The following is a 22,500-nucleotide window of genomic DNA, read 5'->3' on the forward strand; positions in this document are numbered from 1 at the left end:
GGTCATACCTGCCTGGGCCACATGATCTGAGAGCTCTTCCATGTCTCTTTTCATGTAGTCCAGGGAGGTACATCTCAAGTCATTCACTCCAACATGGACAATGACAGAGTCATATTTGTACTTGTTGTGGAGTGACTTGAGTACATGCGTTATGTGGTGGATCCTGGCACCCGACAGGCAGCTGACTGTAATTTTCTCCTTATTCAACCTGGTGAGAGGGACATCAGTGTGCCGGACTATAGAGTCACCTATGACTAAAGTGTTAGGTACATTGTCTTGCCTTAGGGGCTGTTGCTGGGTGGCACACTGGTGTTGTGAACTATGTGACACAATGGTTGTGATTGGTGTTTGTTTGTGTTTCAGCTTCAGAGGTCTTTGTTGCTTGGGCAGGTTACAGTTAAGGGCCTCTGCATATGTGGATTTAGTGTTGCTATATGTGGGTGTTGGTGGTGCGGGTTTAGAAGGGCTATGTGTTGCTTGAGGTGTAGTGTGGGTGTTAACCTTCTCCTCTTGACTGTTTAGCACAATCTTGGGTGGAGAGAGCTTATCTTCCATTTTGGCTATGTAAGTGCATCTCTCACAGGTTGTAGTGTTGGGTGGTAGGAGGAGAGGGTTGTCTGTGTACATGAGGCAATTGCTGCATTGCCCCAGTATGCCCAGATTCACCAGGTGGACAGGAGAAATCACCGGAAGCTGACCCTTGGACATGCCTGGTTTGGGGCTTTTTTTTCTTTGTAAAGTATAGGAGCTGTTTCCTTAGCAAGGTACTTTGCAATTATAGACTGTTTAGTGCCTACTATTAATTTCTCCTTGTTAACAAGGAGAGTTCAGTGTTTGTATGAGTTTAAGGCTTCCTAGTGCTTTCCAGCAGGTATTAGAGAAAGTGCTAGTCACAGGGATGCTTAAAGGTAAGATTGAAAAGAATGCACTCTGCAGTGTGCACTAGAGAAGTTAGATGTGAAAGTAGGTAACTTGAGTTTTACCTGTTTAAAAAGTTAAGGTTTAGTGGAGAGTTACTATTTTTAAAACAGCAAGATGGATTGAAAAGGGTGGTCACTTTTGTATTTTGGTACTATGAAATACTGTAGGATGGCCGATAAATTTAAATAATTGAAGGGGTGGGATTTCAAAAATGATGATTTTGTGATTACTCACATAAGCCAGTGAAAGTAGAGAGAAATGAGATATATGGTCAGATTAACATAAATTAATTATTCCATAAATCCAAAATATATGTGTAAATTAGCCTCTAGAACAAAGATGCTTGTTAGAGCTAATCACATTAAATAATTTCATTCTATTAGTATCCCTCTTACTACCTTTCCCCCTTTTTGTAATCTGCCATAGCCTACCTTCCTTTTGTAGCTGCTTATACTTCTAGCTTTGCCCTGTAGGTGGCACCCCTATCCCATCCAAGATTTATTCTGCATTTCCTTTGTTCCTCTGCTTTATCTATTTTAAACTTCTTTGACCTTAAACGACTCCGAAATTACAATATACCCTCTGTTTTAACTCACTATACTCTCCTGTGTCTGTAACAGACCTCTAACTTTTCTCTGCTCCTTCTCTCCTTCGACATACTTTGCTTACCTTCTAGACTGAGCTCTACTGATTGTTTCTCCTCCAGCTGCTCCATTGTCTGTTTCTACCCGCTCCGTTCGCCCAAAGGGCTCACTCCGCTCTCCTACCCTACCCCCAATTCCCACCCACCCCCACTGGTCCTACACTTAAACTTCACTGCCACTCCCCCTTCCTATCTCCATCTATCACATACCACTACATCACCAAGCCACTCCCATAACTCTCTCACCTGATTAGTACTACTAATCTGTCTTTCTTACCACTCTCTCTGTCTTCTAACCTTAACTACACTACTCTACCTCCTATCTAACCCTGTTAACTACTTACCAACTCAACTTATAACCTGCTCAACATCTTCAAACACTTTGTCTCCTTACTACAATACATACTCACACTAACTATTCCCTACTTAAATCCCCTTACCATGACTTCTACAAATAAAACTTATTTAACCAAATTACTACTCTTAACTACCACACTAGCAATTCTTACCATACCATACTCACTTACCTCCTATGAATATCTTTCTCTATCTGAACAAAACCATCATTGCCAACAAACTTTACCATCTTCATTCACCTTCTCCCTTAACCATAGTAACATAACCTATGTTTCTAATTACTCTTTACCTAAATTCCACAAAACAACTCACATTATTCACTTCTCTACCAAGAAGACTCTTAATAGCCTTCATAAACTCTTAAAATCTCTACAATACCCCCAGCAACACCCCCTACTAGATGGTGACATTCATCCAAACCCTGGCCCCTATACTGACACCATAACTAACCCTACCAATGTAACAGCACCTATAACTTCTACAATTATTAAACCAACTAACTCCCTTCTGGTAGCTCACCTTAACATAAGAAGTATAAACAAATAAAATTTACCACCTGCATGCACTCCTTGATGTACACTCATTTGACATTCTATGTCTTACAGAAACTTGGCTAAAACCATCTACTCTCGACCAAGAAATTAGCCCTCCTTGCTATAACATCCTCAGAAATGACCGTAAAATGAAAAAAGGTGGGGGTATAGCCATTCTTTACAAATCGAACCTACAAATTTCCCTCATTAATGTGCTCCCATCAACAGATACCAAATCTGAAACCCTAACTATCAAACTCCAAATCAATAACTCTATATAATTTGCATGTATCTACCTCCAGGTAACAATACAAATTCTCTAGAAAACTTGCTTAGTCATTGCTCTACCCATCTACCCCAGGAGACCATTGTACTTGGTGACATTAATATAGACTGGTCTTCTTGTAGTTCTCTCAACCCCACCAACCATATAAACCTCTTTGGATTCCCTCAACTAATTACAACTCCTACAAGAATCCATAAACCCACTAACAAGGAAAGTACTCTGGATTGGATCCTTATTAACAGCCACCCTGAATCTTATACTCCAGGAACCCTCCCAGATGATATCAGTGACCACACACTTACCTACATTATTAAAGAAAAAACCCACATTCCCTCCACACATAATCTCAAAACCTCCCGGTCAAAAAAAAGTTTTAACCCAGACAGCTTGTTAACCAAATTGCAAGCTTGTGACTGGTCACCACTAACCTATCTAGAACTAGACGAAGCAGTTACCTACTTCAACAGTAAATTTCTTAATATCCTAGACTCCCATGCCCCTTATCGCTCAACTAGAATAAAAACCAAATGTGCCCCCTGGCTCACAAAACAAACCAGGCAAAAGATACACTTCAGAAATAAAATCTGGGCTAATTGGAGATCTACCAAATGTCCAACAACCCACCTCCAATTTAAACAACTAAGAAATTCCACCAAAAAAGATATTCTTAGAGACAAAAAAGATTACTACCTCGGCCTCCAACAAACCAATCAACAAACCCCAGAAAAATTCTGGAGTGGGATAAACAAACTTCTTCAACCAGGCCACACCACCACTCCAAACCCAACTGGTTTCAATAGTAACAACTCCAACCTGATCCCTGATACCTTTAATAACTACTTTACAGAAGCCATTCAAACCCTGGCCAATTCTTTACCTCCTCTCACTGCTTCCCAACCAAATATCTGCAATACTTCTTTACTTACCTTTCAAATACAACCTGTATCTACATCTTTATTCTGTAAGCTACTTCAAAAATTGAAGCCTTGCACCCCTTCTGCTGACCAACTCCCATCCGAATACCTAAAAATAGCCGCTAAAGTCGTAGACTATCTCATCTCTATCCTTATTAACAGATCTATCTCTGAGGGCAAAATCCCTGCTCTATGGAAGATATCCCATATCATCCCTCTACATAAAGAAGGACAATCTACTGAGCTTTTTAACTATCGCCCTATTGCCCTACTGTCCCCATTAGCTAAGATAATGAAAAAATGTATTTACAAACAGATACTCAACCACTTATTACAAAATAACCTACTAGCAAACTGCCAACATGGTTTTAGGCCGTTCCACAGTAAATCAACTGCCCTTCTATCCTTTACTGACTCCATAAATAAAAATCGTAACAATAACTCATATTCCTCTGCATTATTTATTGACCAGTCAAAAGCCTTTGACATGGTTAACCACAACCTACTGCTAGACAAACTAAAGGCTCACTCTCTAGATCCTCAGGCCATACAATGGTTTAGATCTTATCTGGAAAATAGACAGCAAGCAGTACTTTGGCATAACATCCTGTCTTCACTACTACCAGTAAAAATAGGAGTACCCCAGGGCTCTATCTTAGGTCCCCTACTCTTCTCCTTATTTATTAACAACTTACATACTAACATACCCCAAGCCACCTCTATTCAGTATGCAGATGACTCCACCTTAATCTGTACAGCCAAGAGTATAACCTCTCTCCACTCTTTCACCCAAACTGTTTTTAAGAAGGTTGAAGACTGGTTTATGCAACACTGCCTCCTCCTAAATCCCAAAAAAACAAAACTACTACTCTTTACTCCTACTCATAAATCACCTGTACCTTCCTTCTCTATAACCTCTAACAATGGTGCCAATATTACCCCAGAGACTACAACCCGCCTACTAGGTGTAACTATTGATAATCAACTCAACTTTGACGTACACATTAACTCAACTATTAAGTCTGTCAACAAAAAACTTGGCACCCTCTATAGAATAAAACCCTTTCTTACCCCTCCTGCAAGAAAAACAATTGCCCAGACTCACCTCATTTCCACCCTTTTCTATGCCTCTGTTATATACACCAACCTATCCAAAAACAACCTCTCTAAACTCTCTACCTGTTATAATAGCATAACTAGATTCATCACAAGCTCCCCCTTTAAAACTCACCACTGCCTTAACCTCAAACAGCTTGGCTGGCTAGAACTTCATAACCACATACTCTGTCAACAACTACTTATTACTCAAAAGATCCTATACCACCCTAATAATACCCCTATCCTCACTAATCGTATTACACCTTATACAAATCTACCTACACTACGCTCTGCTAACAAACTTCTAGTCTCCTCTAATAAAGCTAACAACAAAGCTGGGGATTCACTCTTCTCAAACACTGCAGGAAAATTCTGGAATCAGCTTCCTGCTGACTTAACTTCCCTTGCTTCTACTTCTCTTTTTAAAAAACATCTTAAAGAACATATAACCTCTCCGTAGTGCAGTAGCCCAAAGGAACACTCGATGCTGCTTAAAACTTTCAAGCTTTTAATGTCACACAGAAAAATAAACACGTAAACGTGTTTTAAAATTCACAAACACTTCTCATGCGTTTTCATCCATGAAATGGACTTCATCAGACAACCATTGATGTTTAATTACTCATTTAAATATCCAGGCTCATTAAACTTTAACCAATAAAAACCTCAAAAACAATTCAAATGTGCAAATCAGCCTAACTCATACTTCATGAATATTAAATAAATAAATACACATGTTTGATACCATATTAAAAGCCTAAAAAACATCTTAAAAACTCATGACATTAATACAATGAAATGCAATAAATATGAATTCTAAAAACCACATTTAATTCATGTATAAATAATTAATTAGATATTTTTAAAAAATATTAAAAATATATATATTTCCCGATGAAACTTGTTACTGAATACTTAAGCCACTCTAACATTGCCCCCTAGTGCTGAAAGTTAAATATAACACTTATATTTTGTTAGCTTTCAGTTTCAATAGGGAGACAATACTTAGGAAATCATTTAATCCAGGCTTTTTTCCTGCTTCCAAGTATATCTGCCACCACAATTCCCTACTCTCTAGAATTTCCTCCCAAATACCACCCCTGACATCTTTTTGAACTTGCTGAAGGACAAAAAAGTGAAAGCTACATCCATTACAATCCTTACTGTGTCTATAGAGCATTTGTCTCTTTTCTCTCAGAATGTCATAAGAGTGTTCATACATTCTTTTCCTCAGTTCCCTTTCTGTTTTCCTACATAATAGGAAGTACATTTATCACAAGTTGCAGATACACCACCCCTTTTGTCTCACAATTATAAAAGCCCTTACTTTTTATCAATAAATTTCTACCTTCTAGAAATATTTCACTCTTGTTATTGACCAAAGAACATTGCCTACACCTCCCACATTTAAATATTCCAAGCCTTTTATTAATCATGCTTGGTGTATTCGTGTGCCCTTTTTCTAATAAATTCTTTATACTTTTTGAATTTCTATAGACAATCTTTGGTCTAATATTACTAATTTCCGCTATATCTGAAAGGGCTATAAATTTATTCCATTCTTTATCCAGTGTGTCTCTCAAACTATAATTATTTCTATTGAATTCCACAACCAAATTTCTTTGAAAGGGACCTTTAAGGAAGACTTGTTATTCATTACCATTGACATAGTGGATTTGTTTTTCTAGTATTCCACACGATCAGGGTATGAAGATGTTTGAAGACAGTATCTTTTTGGACAACACTATGACTCAGAATGAAAAAATCTTAATTGTAGCCCTCATGGATATGGTTCTAAGATATAATTTTGTGTTATTTGATGGAGAATATTTCCAACAAAAAGAAGGAGTATCCATGGGGGCAGCGTGTGCGCCTACATACGCCAATATAGTGTTGTCCAAATGGGAAGAAAAGTTTGTGATACACTCTGATTATAATACAGAATGGTTATTGTATCGGAGATTCCTTGACGATATTGTCATTTTTTGGACGGGTGGATATAATAAATTCTTAGAATTCATGGAGTATATTGGTCACAGTACGGATTTTTTAAAATTTACATTTAATATTAATTCTGAGGTACTACAATATTTGGATATAGAGATTTTCAAAAATAGATCTGAACAGAAATACGAGTCTAAAGTGTTCAGGAAAAAAACATACGTCAATTCCTATTTACACTTTGACAGTGCTCACCCCTTGCACTGCAAAAGAAACATAGTAAAGGGACAATTTGTGAGGGGGTCGAGAATGACCAGCCTTAAGTCTGATTTTGTTAATGAATGTAATAAGTTGGAAAGTATGTTTCTGGATAGGGGGTACCCCAGAATATTCGTAACCAATATAAGAACAGAGGTGGAAAAAGGAAGAGATGATAGATTTCAACCCATCCTGGGTATGTCTGAATTCATGACAGTTGCAGAAGGACATAATAAGGTTGAAAGTAGGGAAGATCCCTTTCAAAGAAATTTGGTTGTGGAATTCAATAGAAATAATTATAGTTTGAGAGACACACTGGATAAAGAATGGAATAAATTTATAGCCCTTTCAGATATAGCGGAAATTAGTAATATTAGACCAAAGATTGTCTATAGAAATTCAAAAAGTATAAAGAATTTATTAGAAAAAGGGCACACGAATACACCAAGCATGATTAATAAAAGGCTTGGAATATTTAAATGTGGGAGGTGTAGGCAATGTTCTTTGGTCAATAACAAGAGTGAAATATTTCTAGAAGGTAGAAATTTATTGATAAAAAGTAAGGGCTTTTATAATTGTGAGACAAAAGGGGTGGTGTATCTCGCAACTTGTGATAAATGTACTTCCTATTATGTAGGAAAAACAGAAAGGGAACTGAGGAAAAGAATGTATGAACACTCTTATGACATTCTGAGAGAAAAAGAGACAAATGCGCTCTATAGACACAGTAAGGATTGTAATGGATGTAGCTTTCACTTTTTTGTCCTTCAGCAAGTTCAAAAAGATGTCAGGGGTGGTATTTGGGAGGAAATTCTAGAGAGTAGGGAATTGTGGTGGCAGATATACTTGGAAGCAGGAAAAAAGCCTGGATTAAATGATTTCCTAAGTATTGTCTCCCTATTGAAACTGAAAGCTAACAAAATATAAGTGTTATATTTAACTTTCAGCACTAGGGGGCAATGTTAGAGCGGCTTAAGTATTCAGTAACAAGTTTCATCGGGAAATATATATATTTTTAATATTTTTTTAAAAATATCTAATTAATTATTTATACATGAATTAAATGTGGTTTTTAGAATTCATATTTATTGCATTTCATTGTATTAATGTCATGAGTTTTTAAGATGTTTTTTAGGCTTTTAATATGGTATCAAACATGTGTATTTATTTATTTAATATTCATGAAGTATGAGTTAGGCTGATTTGCACATTTGAATTGTTTTTGAGGTTTTTATTGGTTAAAGTTTAATGAGCCTGGATATTTAAATGAGTAATTAAACATCAATGGTTGTCTGATGAAGTCCATTTCATGGATGAAAACGCATGAGAAGTGTTTGTGAATTTTAAAACGCGTTTACGTGTTTATTTTTCTGTGTGACATTAAAAGCTTGAAAGTTTTTAAGCAGCATCGAGTGTTCCTTTGGGCTACTGCACTACGGAGATCTTAAAGAACATCTCAAAGCTTATTGGCTCTGTCCATGCACTAACCCAGATTGACATCTTTCCTCACTACTATCCATAACCCTATACACTACTCCTATAACCTTTACCTCCAAATTGACTTACTACTACTGACTCTTACTCAGGAATTTTAGAATAATATATATATATATTCTTTTCCCTTTTCTAAGACTTGCTTATACCTTCTACTGTGAGTTATAGAATTGTTTAGTTTAATTTCTACTAAAAGTGTTTAGTTTTACAAATTTATTTTATAACTGTTCTCTATCAGAGTGCTAACTCTGTATTGTACTTCTCATAGTTATATGCATTGTTAAATTTCCCATTTTTTTGCTTGGAGCTTTTCTCCCCGGGCCTCTTCTGAAAATGGACATATATCCAGCTAGACTAGCCTGATCAACAAATGTAAAATAAATAAATAAACAAAATATTGAAATAGATGATGTCTTAACACTTAGAACTCATTTCAGTAAAATGAATCAACATAATCCAATAATGGATCCATTGGAAGTATTTAAAACTTTTATTATAAAACATACAAAAAATAGATTGAAGAACAAAAGAGATTAATTGATAGACCTATACTAATGTTTGAACATAATAGTCAAATTAATAAATTAAAGCCCAAAATGCCCTTGCTAATGACAGCACAATATCGGAACTTTATTATCTCTTGCCTAAAAGAACTTTAAATATCCTGCACAAAGTTTTTTAATATTTACGGATTTAACAAAAGTTTCACTGTCATGGAAATGCACACTTATTTCTCCAATTTTAAAGACTGTCAAAGACACATCAGATTGTTCCTCTTATAGATACATTTCTCTTTTAAATATTTATTATAAAATATGTATGGCCAAACATGCTACTAGAACTCAATAATTTCTTCCATATCTGATTAATGATGAGCAAAATGTATCACAAACAGGAACACTTATGGCAACATTAAAAGAATACTAAACACAATTGATTATGCAAGTAACACAACAGATAACATTAACAAGCTTAGACATTTATAATGCTTTTGATTCTGTTAATTGGTGATACCTTTTATTGGTTCTAGAGGAATGCAATTTTTCAAATACCTTTTCTCAACTTATGAATTTACTTTATGAAAACTCTTTGGCTTATATAAAAAGGTTTGTATGTCTTGGAATCAATTTTGATTTCTAAAGGTATCAAGCAGGGTTGCCGATTATCACCACTATTATATACTTTAATTGTGGAACCATTTGCAAACTATACAAGATTGAAAATAAACATCAAAGTGTGCAGATATACAATAGCTTGAATTCTAAAATATTATTATTTACTGATGATATACTATTGACTTTAAATGATAATGATAATGTGTCTCCTAAGGCTCTTTTTAAAGCAATAGAATTTTTTTTCAGAAAAAAAATCTGGACTCACTTTTAAAGAAAATAAAACAAAAAATTCCACCTGTAATTTCCACTACTTATGAAATGTAACAAAGCTTTACTAAATATATTGTGAGAAAAAAAAAACAACTGTCTAGGAATAAACTCAATAGAACACATTAAGAATACACTACGTGTAAATTATAGTAATAATCTAGTTAATATGTGGAATAAGTGTTTCTTTTCTGTTTCTTTAATAAAAATGATTTTACCAAAATTTGTATACATAATAGAATCCCTATCTCTCCCTCCTCCTAAAAAACACAAAATAATTTAATTATCTGATTCTTAGATTTATTTTGTATCCCAGTAATCTTAGATTAGCTTTAAATCACTATATAAGGGAATGGTATGTTGGTGTCATAGGTTTACCAGATTTAGAATTATATTGTTTGTCATCAATTATAAAAACTATTTCTCTCTGGTCAAATAATAATTATAATATCAAATGGAAAAAGATACAAAAAATTATCTGGTTAAAATCAAATCAGAAGACAGATTTGCATCATTGTATAATAATAAATAATAATATTTTTTGGTTATTAAAATATTACATCCTAGGCAATTGAATTTCACTGATAATTACTTTTAGAAATTTTATTTATAGTTATAAAAATCAAGAATACAAAGCATATTTTTCTACTGTTTCCTATAGCTTATACACAAAACAACATATGCACTTTAAATTTATCTACAATGAATATATTTAGGAAAAATAACCTAATATATTGGTATCAGTTCATGGAAAGAGGAAATTGGGAATGGTAGAATATATAACAACTAAATTTAATTTATGTAAGGAAAAGTGGTTATGTATTCAAAACTCTGGATATTTTGTGGAAAATAAAATTAAATTAATGCAACCATCAGTAAAAAATACCATACCTTAAATTATTGATTTTTTATTCATTTGATGCATTAAAAATATTAGAGAAGGGACACTTATCCAAAATATATAAAGTAGTTAAAATACAACAGAATGCTATAATGGAAGATATTGGGACTGAATTAAATCCATAAATGGTTATTATCCACATAATGAAGTTAAAAATGTATGCTATCATCTTCAAAACAAACTATTTCTTCATTAAAATTAAGTTTATTTATATGGAAATGTATGCACAAAACTTTCCTTACTCCACACAGAATTGAATTAAGGTATAAAAAATAAGATGTTGGAGATGTAAGATGAATATTTAAGCAGACTGGTATCACATGTTCTTTGTAATATTATTACATCATTCTGGGATAATATTAATGTTTTTACAGGTACTGTTTCATGATCAATTTGTCCTAACCAAATCATTAATTTTATTTAACACTTCAATAATAGTGTGTAGAAAGAAAATTAATTAGCTACGTCTATGAAGTATCCTAACTATTGCAAGGAGTGTAATCACCAAGAACTGGAAAAATGAATCAACTCCAGCTTTGAATGTCTTGCAATCAAGATGAGAGCAACTAGAATTACCACTTCTTAAAACACTTGGATGAACTTTAAAGAACTGATAGACAGACACTGGTATATCAGTAAAAAAGACTTATTTTAACATTATTTAACTTTTTTTTTGTTAAATTATACTGTAGACACCATTTTGAATAGCTGTTTTTATTATGTTTTGTTTTCTCTTATAAATTGTTAAGCTCTCTAATTTGTGTTATTCTATCTACCACAATCAAGGGCAGATAGATGTCTCAAGTTGCCAGCATTCCGGGACATACATTGTCCCAGAAAGCTGGGCATTTACTACTGGCTGAACTATTTATATCAACATATGTAGACAAAGATCTTTTTTGGATGAGGGAGATTGTAACAGTAGCTCATCATAATATTTGCATTTATCACCTTCTTTTCCTCTTCTTTGCCTGGATAGATTTTTCATTAGCTATACTATTCTTCTTTATGAAAACACATTCTGATTTATCACTTAATCTTTAAATACACCACCATAAATTCTGGTATATATCTATATGCAGTGTTATCATCTGCCTTCATCAGCTTAACTGACAATTTGGTAGTACAGGATACAGTGTGCATATCCATGCCAGAATAATTCTATCTGTATATTGGATTATGCTAGTCTGACATCTGATATTTCAATATTTTCTGAAGAATAAGTTAACATAGAGTACATTGTGTATTTGTAATAGGCATTAGCAATGACTTCACAACATAAATATGTTATTAATTTATGTTTACCTATTTGAAAATAAAATTTTACATGAAGTAGAGATCAGAAAAGGCTAGGAGATTTCCAATAGATGAAACCATCCAATACATCTGTAGGGATGTAGAGCCACAGCTAAATCATCCTGTGTACTCTAAGCAGATACCTGGCAAAATTGGCAGTCCCTCAATCCAGAGTAAACAAAAAAAACAAAACAAAGAGGTATGTTGCACATTTGCACCTTCCTTGTTATGCTTACTAATGCTGATCTCCACAAAACTACAAGTCAAAACACAAATGCACTGTTGACACAAATTTAGAAAACCACAATATCATCCATGACTGCACTCACACTACATTCACAAATGCTGATCACGCTTCGATATACATTGAAGGCAGCATCCCCATCCATTCAATCCTAGTTATATGTCATAAGCACTACTTCACTGTATACTTTATTGTGAAGGTGTTGCTGGAACGTCTGTTTCTCTGCTGTCTTTTTAAAGAGTAGTGAAACACTGTTGAAAGTAAGTATTTGTTTTCTTTTTATTCTTCCTTGTTACACTTTGAATAAGAGAGTGGCTTTAGTGTGCTGGCTTAACAGGTAGAAAAGACCCAGTATTAAATTTCTTCTCTTAACATTACTCCAGTGTGTACTTTTTGTAGAGGTGTTGCTGAAACATTGTTTTACTGTAGTCCTTTTAAAGACTAGTGAGATACTTTTGGAAATGACTATTCCTTTTATTCTCTTTTTAGTCTGCTTTTCTGGAGACTGAATTAGCTGCACATTTTTGAAAGGGGGGAGTATAACTGGAAGTTCCGTTTCACTACAGTCTTTTTAAAGAATGGTGAGACACTTTTAGATACACATCTGTCTAAGTCTGTGTCATAGTTTGTACCTTTACCAGTTTAAGGACTAGGCTATTTACACTAGTTGGACTTACAATATATTAGTAAAGAATCAAACTTTAAATAGAATGACAGTTACTATTTTTTTCTTCACACTGTTAGCTGATGGATTCAGTAAATTGAGAGCTTGATAAAATATAAATAGTTCATCTGTTTGAGTTGTTGAAAAATATAAACTTAGTACAATTGGGCATTAACGGAATTAAGTTAAATGACTTTAAGTCTGATATTAAACAGCAAATTGGTTGATGCACAGACTGAGTGCAAGAGTAGTAATGGAGTTAGTCTACGGTCTGTTGTATAACACATCCCCAGCTGAAGACCTGATTTTGGTAATTTGGCAGAGAATGGTAATACTACTTCAGATAGCATAAAAAATAGTAATTCCCCACTGAAGATACAAAAAACACTAACGTTTTAGGGGAAGTAGGAACAAGAGCTATAGCAAACGCATGTAAAAGTCAAAGAAAAAATGATAGGTCTAAGATTGTGAAGAGAAAGAAAAATAACCAAGAGAATAGGGCTTCTAAGTCTCAAATACACACTTTCTAGACCAAACATTTTAATCTCTATGAAGTCAGAACAACTGGTAGGTGAGAACCACTTTAAGAATAATATATCATATACTTTTTGAGTGATGACCCATCAGGACATAACACTACTCATACATTTGAGATTGCAAAATCAACATACATCATCATGCCCAATAGTGCAATTCTCCAACTATCTGGAAGTAGACGTATTAAATAAGAATGAAGTGTCTACTCAGAAGTACGATAATCCCTCTGACCATTCTTTACTCAGTAGTAATTGTGTTATGAATAGTTTAAATATTAGAAATTATGGATAACCATCCTGAATCGAACAATAAATTTCAGTCCCCAATCAGACTTGTAAAGGAGCCAGAAAGAAACAAGAAAATAAGAATGAAGAGTGATTCAAGTGATGAGACAGAATTGGATGCAGGAAGAAAAACTATATGCTGATGAAGAAAGATGGGATATATAACATCAATCTTGCCCCAGGTAATATAAATTCAGCAATGGAGCTAGGAATTAATAGTGAGATATGCGAGCTGTATCTGAAAAAAAGGAAATGTCAAATGATTTGGACATAAGCACCCCTTCTCCTTGGAATGATCTGCTACCAACTAACAATTGTATAAAAAGTTTAAGAAATTGTGGCAGACCATAAGATATATGATGGTGATAAATATCAAGGGTAAAGAAACTAAAAATAAGGGTGTTTGGTGGTTCACTGAGGCAAAATTTTGAAAATGAGAACCAGAAAAGTGGATGTCATTTAGGTTTTGTGATGTCTATTGACACTTCTCTGGCTGGGCCTGAAATTTTAGTAATGGCCAACTCTTTATTAAAACTGTTAGCTCAATCACAGTTTCTTCATTGTGTAGATTAAAGTTAACAGATGGTAAAGAGTTGTTAGTAAGGTAACTCAAGTTAAAAACAGGCTATAGTAAAATCTTTCATGGTGGGACAAATGAACTGTTGTATACTCCTTTGAACAAGATGAAAAACATGTTTGACATAATTGAAGTTGAGTTTGTGCTCTGTATTACTTCTCAGGTTGGTCAGTTTATCAGTGGATAAAAGCTAAGGTGTTTAATACCTAGTTAAGACAGCTGTGCTTAATATAGAATATCATTTATTAATTAAATTAATTAATTAAATTATTTATTTACTTTTGTTTACTGGGATAGTTTGACTGGGTAGTAGCCTATTTTCATAGGAGACCTGGGAGGAAAAGCTCTACAACAGTTCTAATTAGTTGTACAAAATTTGGACAGTGAAATATTTGGAGTTTATACAATAAGTGAAACATACACAGAACAAAAATTTACAGAGAAGATTATATGGAAGCTTTTACAAAAAAACACAACATTATATATATATATATATATATATATATATATATATATATATATATATATATACACATGCTCGAGTAGCATATGTCCAAATCACAAAACATCGAACATACATACACGAACGCACTTAATATTGACAAGTGCTTCTGTGTAAGTGTGCCTGTTTCATAGATCAGACTACAATGTGGGTAAGGGAAAATTCCCTTTTCCCCACTGTAGTCCGATCTTGAACTGAGAATAATAAAGTAGGTGGTTGTGGGGGGTGCAGGGGGGCAAAGCCCACCTACAAAATCGTAGATTTTTTTTTCAACTACACATACACAGAAGCGCTTTTCGATGTTAAGCACTTTCATGTATGTGTGTTTGATGTTTTCTGATTCAGACATATGCTAGTCGAGTATGTGTCCTAGACCCATATTATATACTTACATAATATTGTATGAATACACAGACCTAGCAAGAAGCTAGTAAGCCTCTTATTTAGACTTATAACCACCTGGGAAAATTTGGTAAAAAAAAAAAATAATATGTTATATGACAGAATTCATTTTAACTACCAGGGAGTAACATATTTTCAAATATTTTTAGTTTTGTTTTAGGTCATTCAAGAGGAGAGACATATTATATTAAATAAATATAGACTTTAATACAATTATAAGATGCTAGGATTGCATTGCTCAAAACTTAATGGCTAGCTAAAGGAAATTAACTATAAGCTATTGTACTTTCAAAAAGATGAGAAAATCACCATTAGTGAAACATGAAACTCCTGAAATTTGAAAGGCAGAATTTTGGAACATCTGGGGGAAATTAGAAGAGATGTGAATACTAATGCATTTAATAAACATAGAGCAAATCCTGGGCATACTTTTGTTTTCAAAGTATTGCAGCTATTTCATAAGAGTATAAGGGGTGGCCCTTTAAAAGATAGAACTGAAGCTGCTGAAACAAAATGGATAATTATTTTGCAATCAGATAAGTATTTTGGTTTGAATGATAGTGTTCTCCTTAAGCCAGTTCTAAAGCCACATAAATTGAGGCATTACTTTATTGGTTGCTACAGTGATTATTGGTTGCTATGGGAATTAATTATTTTTACTGAGTATATAACAATCAGTTTTTATTTTTGTTGTTATGGTGTGAAGAAATACTAGTTGCACAAAAGCACTAAGATCTTGTAAATAAAAATGAATTTTTATTCTTGAAACCTTCAGTTTTGGTAGGTTTCCTTCCACTGTTTTGCTGCAATAAATTAAAGATACCAACTTGATAAAGACAATTGCCTATGTTGTGTTTTAGATAATAGTGTTATGAAAACAATTCAGTGTAAGTAAAACAGTCATAATAAATTCTCTGTATGATGGATTTTTTTTAAATTGATAAAGATATATAACAGGAAAAAGGGCACTATGTACCTAGCATACATATCCTAATCATTATGATAAGAAGAAGTTAAAGTTGCAGTGCAAGGAATCGTCTTCCATAATAAAATCTCAGAAAACAAAATATGATGACATGATGGCCTATGATAGTACAAACACAAATTTTACAAATATATAAATTCCTTTAAAAATAATGCTGAACATATGATTTTGAAAGGTATTGCTGTATATCAATGGTCATGAAAAGATAGTAAACACATTCAAAACTTTCTTCATTAATTATAATAGCAGGGATGATATAAAACTTTTAATTTGTAATAAAGTGATAGATTAGTCAATAACTGACCCTATTATTACTGATATGTCAGTGAAGACATTACACACAATTAAGTCAGTTACATCTTCTGTACCTGAGCATAAACCTATGATTGTGTTAAAAAATATTAAAGGATTCTTTACCTGACATTTTAATACCTATGTTTAAAGGCTTACTTTGTTCAGGTTTTGTTACAGCAATACGGAAAGAATCTATAGTCACTCCTATCTAAAACAGTGGTGACAGACTGGCAGTGCATAACTACAGACCTGTTAGTCTAATATCATTATTAAGTAAGTGCCTTGTAAGATATTATCCATGAAATAATTGGTACTGAAAACAATATTGTATAATTTGATATTAGATCAGTTGACACTTACCAATCTCTCTGCATTTTATGATCCCGTAACTAAATCCATGGATATCGGTTTATGTACAGGTGCCATTTATTTATATCTTACTAAAGCTTTTGATCTACTATTCTTTGACACTGTTGACAAAGCTTTGTAAGCTATAGAGGTAAATGTGTATTTAATTAGGTAGCTAAGTAGGCAGTAAGCAGTAGATAACTGTTAGTAATTATATAAGGCAAACATTTAGCTTCAGCATATGTTAGATCAGGAGTGCCCCATGGCTTGGTATTAGGACTGGTCCTGTTTAATGTTGCATTTGCTACTTTTCCCACTAATGAATATTGTTGGCTACCTAGGTATGCATGTTGTTGTTGTTGTTGTTGTTGTGTCTTTCACTTTTCCCGGTTAGGGGACGCCACAGCAGAACTACGGTCTGATAATGATTGGCAGTTGATTTTTATGTACTGAGTTGCCAGCCCTGATGCACAACCTTCAACGAAGGTATGCCCATTCACGCATGTCTCCACGCAGAAGACGCTCTAGCTGATATGACCTCAAAATAAGATTTTCTGAGAAGAGTAATGACTTTCATATTATCAGTTAATACATTACCCATTATTAAGAGGCCAATACAATTGTTTTATTATTTAGTGAGAAAAAATGTAGCACAGCATTTTTGGGAAGTCTGTTATAATCAAACCAATCAAATTATCTTCATTCACCTTATCAGAGTTAAATAATTGTAGGGACTTTGGAACCATGACTGACTCATCTTTTTCATTCAAAGAACATGTGCAAACAATATGTACAAATGCTATATGAAAAATTGGCATGATTTAGAATAAATATAACAAGTGATACTTCTTGTCTAATAAACTGTAGCCAGAATTGACCCAATGTAAACTCTTTGTACATAGAATATTGGGAATTAAAACATAAACGCTTTACCAAGACAATTTACCTAAGGACTGACTGCTATAAAGGATTTGTCTTACAAAGATAGGTTTGAACAGCTAGGTCTATTTACTTTGCATTATAGAAATTTGAATGGTAAACTCATATTCACTTATAAAATGTTCAGTGACTTATTTCTTCAGTCTCCTGGTTATAAGGTATACAATAACAAAGACTTGCAAACATGTCCAATTAAAATTCTAGCTGGAATTCTGTCATAGAAACATCAGATTTGCTTATATAACTCAGAGAAGTGCACAATTATATATAATTTATAATATCAGAAAATATTGGAGGTACCACCAGTATGAATAATTTTAAGTCACTTCTTGTTAAATGGGTGATAAATGGGTAATTTATCCTATACTCCCTCAGATAGTGTTCCTTGGCTCCTAGGCAAAACCATTTTTTTTCAAGTTATGTGAACATGAATGCATTAACTTCCTCTCTGAAATATCCTGAAAAATAAAGGTAATAAGTCATTGTCTTAAGAATTAAATGCTCAAAAGTCTCTGTGCTTTATAATGAAAAATTATACAGCTTAAAAAGACACGCATGTTGGTGTCACTTGTGGACATACCTGATCCAGAGTGCTTGTTGGTGGACAAGTTTGGCACATCCACTCTGGTTAGACAGGCTATATTTGCCTTATGTCCTAGTGTATTTGATTATGCTGCTTCTCAACTAATACTTGATAATTTAATCTTGCCAGGAAATACATGAACTTAGTAAGAAATAGCAAGACAACTGTAAGGGTTTACAACATGTGATAAAGATAGTACCTTCCTCAGACAGAATGCTGAAATATAGACCTTTCAAACCACCAATGAAGGTCCATGAATTTGAAATAAAAAAGAAAAAAAAGCAGCACCCCAGTCCAATTATAAGGATTTATTTATAACTGAAAGATATTCTCTTACATTCCTGGACTCTGATAAAGTTGCACCTTCAACACAATCTCCTGATTCTACTCACAGAACTTCTTTGCAGACAAAATGAATATATTTGAATGAATGTTTCAGTCTGATTGCAAGAGAATTCTTCATCTGAAACTAGAAGATACAGAACAATGAGGAGACTCCCAGATTCAAATCAGATGAGACTTCATAAAAAAGTAGTGAACTAAGTGCTATTACCCAAATGCGGTAGGTAGAACAGTATTGTAGTCTTACAGAAAGAGCAGAAGAAAGATGAACAAAGTTTGTATGCTTCACAGAGGGGGACACACAAAGTGCATACAGTGAGGAAGACTGGCACATGCAAAAGAAAAACTAGAAATGTTACAGGTAGGAGGGATCGTAGCATGGTAAAACATGCAAATGAACAGACAGTTTGGGAAAGGACAGCAAGGTTTTTGTAACTGCAGACCAAGTCATAAATAAGAACAGGAAGTAGGTAGCAAAGAAAGGAGAGAACAGGTTTCACTGGAACCTGTCTTAGGGCTTAGACTGAATAAAATAAGAGAGAAGTTGAACAAAGTGATTACCAAGGGGGGGGGGTTGTGTATACTGTAGCACAGACAGACTCAGTGACCTCACAGATGAGATACTTAACCAGAAACCATGCTGCAGAGGCATCATAAAGATATCTAAAGTGGGGTGTGTGCATATCTTTATCAAATTTGGTAACTGCATGTCCACTTTCACCTTTGTTATTTGCTTCATATTTAGAGACATGAGGAAAAAAAAGTCAAGATTATAACTCATATGATAATCAAGACAAGTTCACTTTATTTGCAGAGTATATTATGTTGTACCTGATGAAACTCTCTCAAAATGTTTCATAACACTGACATATCCTTTTCTTGTTTTATGTCTCTTATGGATATAAAGTCAACAAGGATAAAAATAAGGCTATAGCTGTAAATGGCGTCCACACATGAAGTGGCCCAGCAACACCCGTATTTATTGGGACACAATAAAATGGCATATTAGGAGTATGGATTAAAAATGATTCACTTATGATAGCCAAGGATATATGGCAAGAGAGTAAACAAAAGATAACACAAAACCATGAAACTGGAAGTTCTTATTTATGGATATGGATAGTAAGATACAAATAGTGAAAATGTTTTTAGTCCATTTAGTTTTATAAACAGTTCAGGCATATTTCTGACAATCAAAGGAGAAGTTGTGGACAGTAATTAATAAAGAGTTGAAGGATTTTATCAATGAGGAGGGAAATGGCAAGGGTCAAGTGTGATAAGTTGATCCTTCCAATAGGAGAATTAGGATTACCTGATTTGAAGGGATATTTCAAAGCCACAAAGTTAAGGCTCATATACATAGCACATGCAGAATGATATTATATATACAAAACACAAGAAGAAAGCTATATTTGAGAGTGGAAAGGGATATTGATGAAGCAGGTGGAGAATTCAAAAAATTAGGAGGGTGTGGGATACTTGATGCAGATACTTAAGCAGACTAATGGCCACATAGAATATTATATTTATAAAGTAGCTGAAAGTATTCTAAGAACTAAACCAACATGATAAGGAGAAAGGAAATTTTGCCTTATGGATGACTGCAATTAAGGGTACATAGAATAGGCAAGAGGGGGGGGTTAATTAACTGGAGAACATTGATAATGGTACCAAGGTGTTGAGTGCAAATGTCTAGACACAGAAGGTAATAGATTGGGAAGAAGACAAGAAGACATTTGGGCTACACACTAAGGACTGCTTATCAGGATTGATATCTGAGTACAGGTAAAGTGAAGTGATAAGGGAATCCCTAGGGAAAGACCTGCTCTGGTAGAATTTTAACTGAATATAGAACAGAAGCTGCCATTAACAAAGTGATAATTAGTAGGATATACTAAATATTGCATAACAACTTTTGGAATCCATCAGAGGAGGTTAGAAAAGAGTTAGAAGAGTAATATTGAATAAGCAATTCACAATGAATTCTTTCCACTCCACTAACTACCCTGATTATAGCAAGCTCAGATGCTCATAATCCTAGTACTTAATATACAGCAGGAACTTCTTATTGTAACATTTGTTAATGTCTGTTATGTACTTCACAGATAAAGATTCTAGCTGTCTACTGATGTACTATGTTCTTCATCTGTAAATATGTTGTAAGTAATTGCTATGTTAAATTATTAATCGCTATGTAATCCAATGTAACTACTGTCTGTTTATTTTAACTGTGGAGCTTTTCTCCCCAGGCCTCCACTGAAAATGGACCTACGTCCAGTCGGCCACTCCTGGTCAACAAATGTAAATAAATAAATAAAAATGAAATAATGAGAGGGCATATGTTTGACTCCCAAATATGCAAACTCTAGAATATTTAGGATTTTTGCTTGGAAGTGTTTGCCTAGGTATTTTTATACCCCAAGAAGATTTCAAAGGATTTTTCCTCAAGTATTATTGCTAATGCTGGAGGTGTGACTGAGAAGAAAGAGATAATTGGAAACATATGTTTCTGGAGTGAAATGAGCTAGCAGATTTTTACAAATTCCCTACAAAGTACTCTGCTAGAAATACTGGCTGAGAAAATGGGTGCAACTAATGTAATAATTTTTGAGCTAGAATACATTACATGAATTATCGGGTCTATATTATAACATCGAAGTCTAACAACTTCGAATGTTATAATATCAAACCCAGTAGAGCGAATGCTGGAACACCGGATACTTTCCTAGGGAAAGTATTTAGTGGGCCGTTTCTGCAGCTTCACTATTTCCTCAACTGTGGAGTGAAGGTTATGGACCAGGTTAAGGTAAGTGTGCGAACGAAGGTGAGTGTATGATTAGGCGCGGGTTAGGTGAGTTAGGGTTAGGGTGTGGGTCAGGTAAGTGTGCAATTGTGTGGACATGAGGGTTAGGGTGGGGTAGGTGAGTTGGGGTTAGGGAGCGGGTAAGGTGAGTGTGCAATAGTGACAGACCTTAGGGTTAGGGTTGGGTTAAGGTAAGTGGATAGCTAGTGATGTATGTATGGTTTAGTGTAGGGTTTTGTGAAGTGTGTGTGTGTGTGTGTGTGTGTGTGTGTGTGTGTGTGTGTGTGTGTGTGTGTGTGTGTGTGTGGATTATTTATTTTGGTGTGCTTGTGTTGTGTGTACATTTGTCGGAACAGCTAATTTTTTCCCTGGGAAAAAAAAATTGGTATTCTGACTGTTCAGTATTCTGGTGTTTTCCTCTACTGGGGTCGATATTATAACATTCAAAGTTGTAAGACTTTGATGTTATGATATAGACCCGAATTATCAAGACATACTAACGCCTTGTTAAATGTAATTATGGTGGCTGCAAGAAAAAAAAAAACAGTTGCTAGAAGTATTAAATATTGTAACAGAAATACAATTATCTGGAATTGGGTATGAGCAAATTACATAGAAAAAAATGGAAATTGTGAGAACAATGCTTGCAGAATAATGTTTTTGAAGAGGAGTGTGGTTTAAGGGAAGGTAGGAATTGATACATTTATATAACGTTGAACTGGTGATAATGTATTACTTATATTCTTTTTTATATTTATATTTGCAACTGGGAATATGTTTATATGTTTTTTTTTTCATAATGTATGCTTGCCTACATCTTAAATGATAATTCAATAAAGGTGTGAAAATAATAAAAAATGCTAGATGCAATGACAGCCTGCACATAGAGGAAAGAGGGAATTAGGGAGTATAATGGCTAGTTAGGGCACTATAAAAAGGGGGAAATTGGAGAGGACTTGCAGCAGGACAAAT

This window comes from Protopterus annectens, chromosome 8.part1 (assembly GCF_019279795.1).
Source record: "Protopterus annectens isolate FY-2018-M chromosome 8.part1, PAN1.0, whole genome shotgun sequence".
Taxonomy (NCBI): domain Eukaryota; kingdom Metazoa; phylum Chordata; order Ceratodontiformes; family Protopteridae; genus Protopterus; species Protopterus annectens.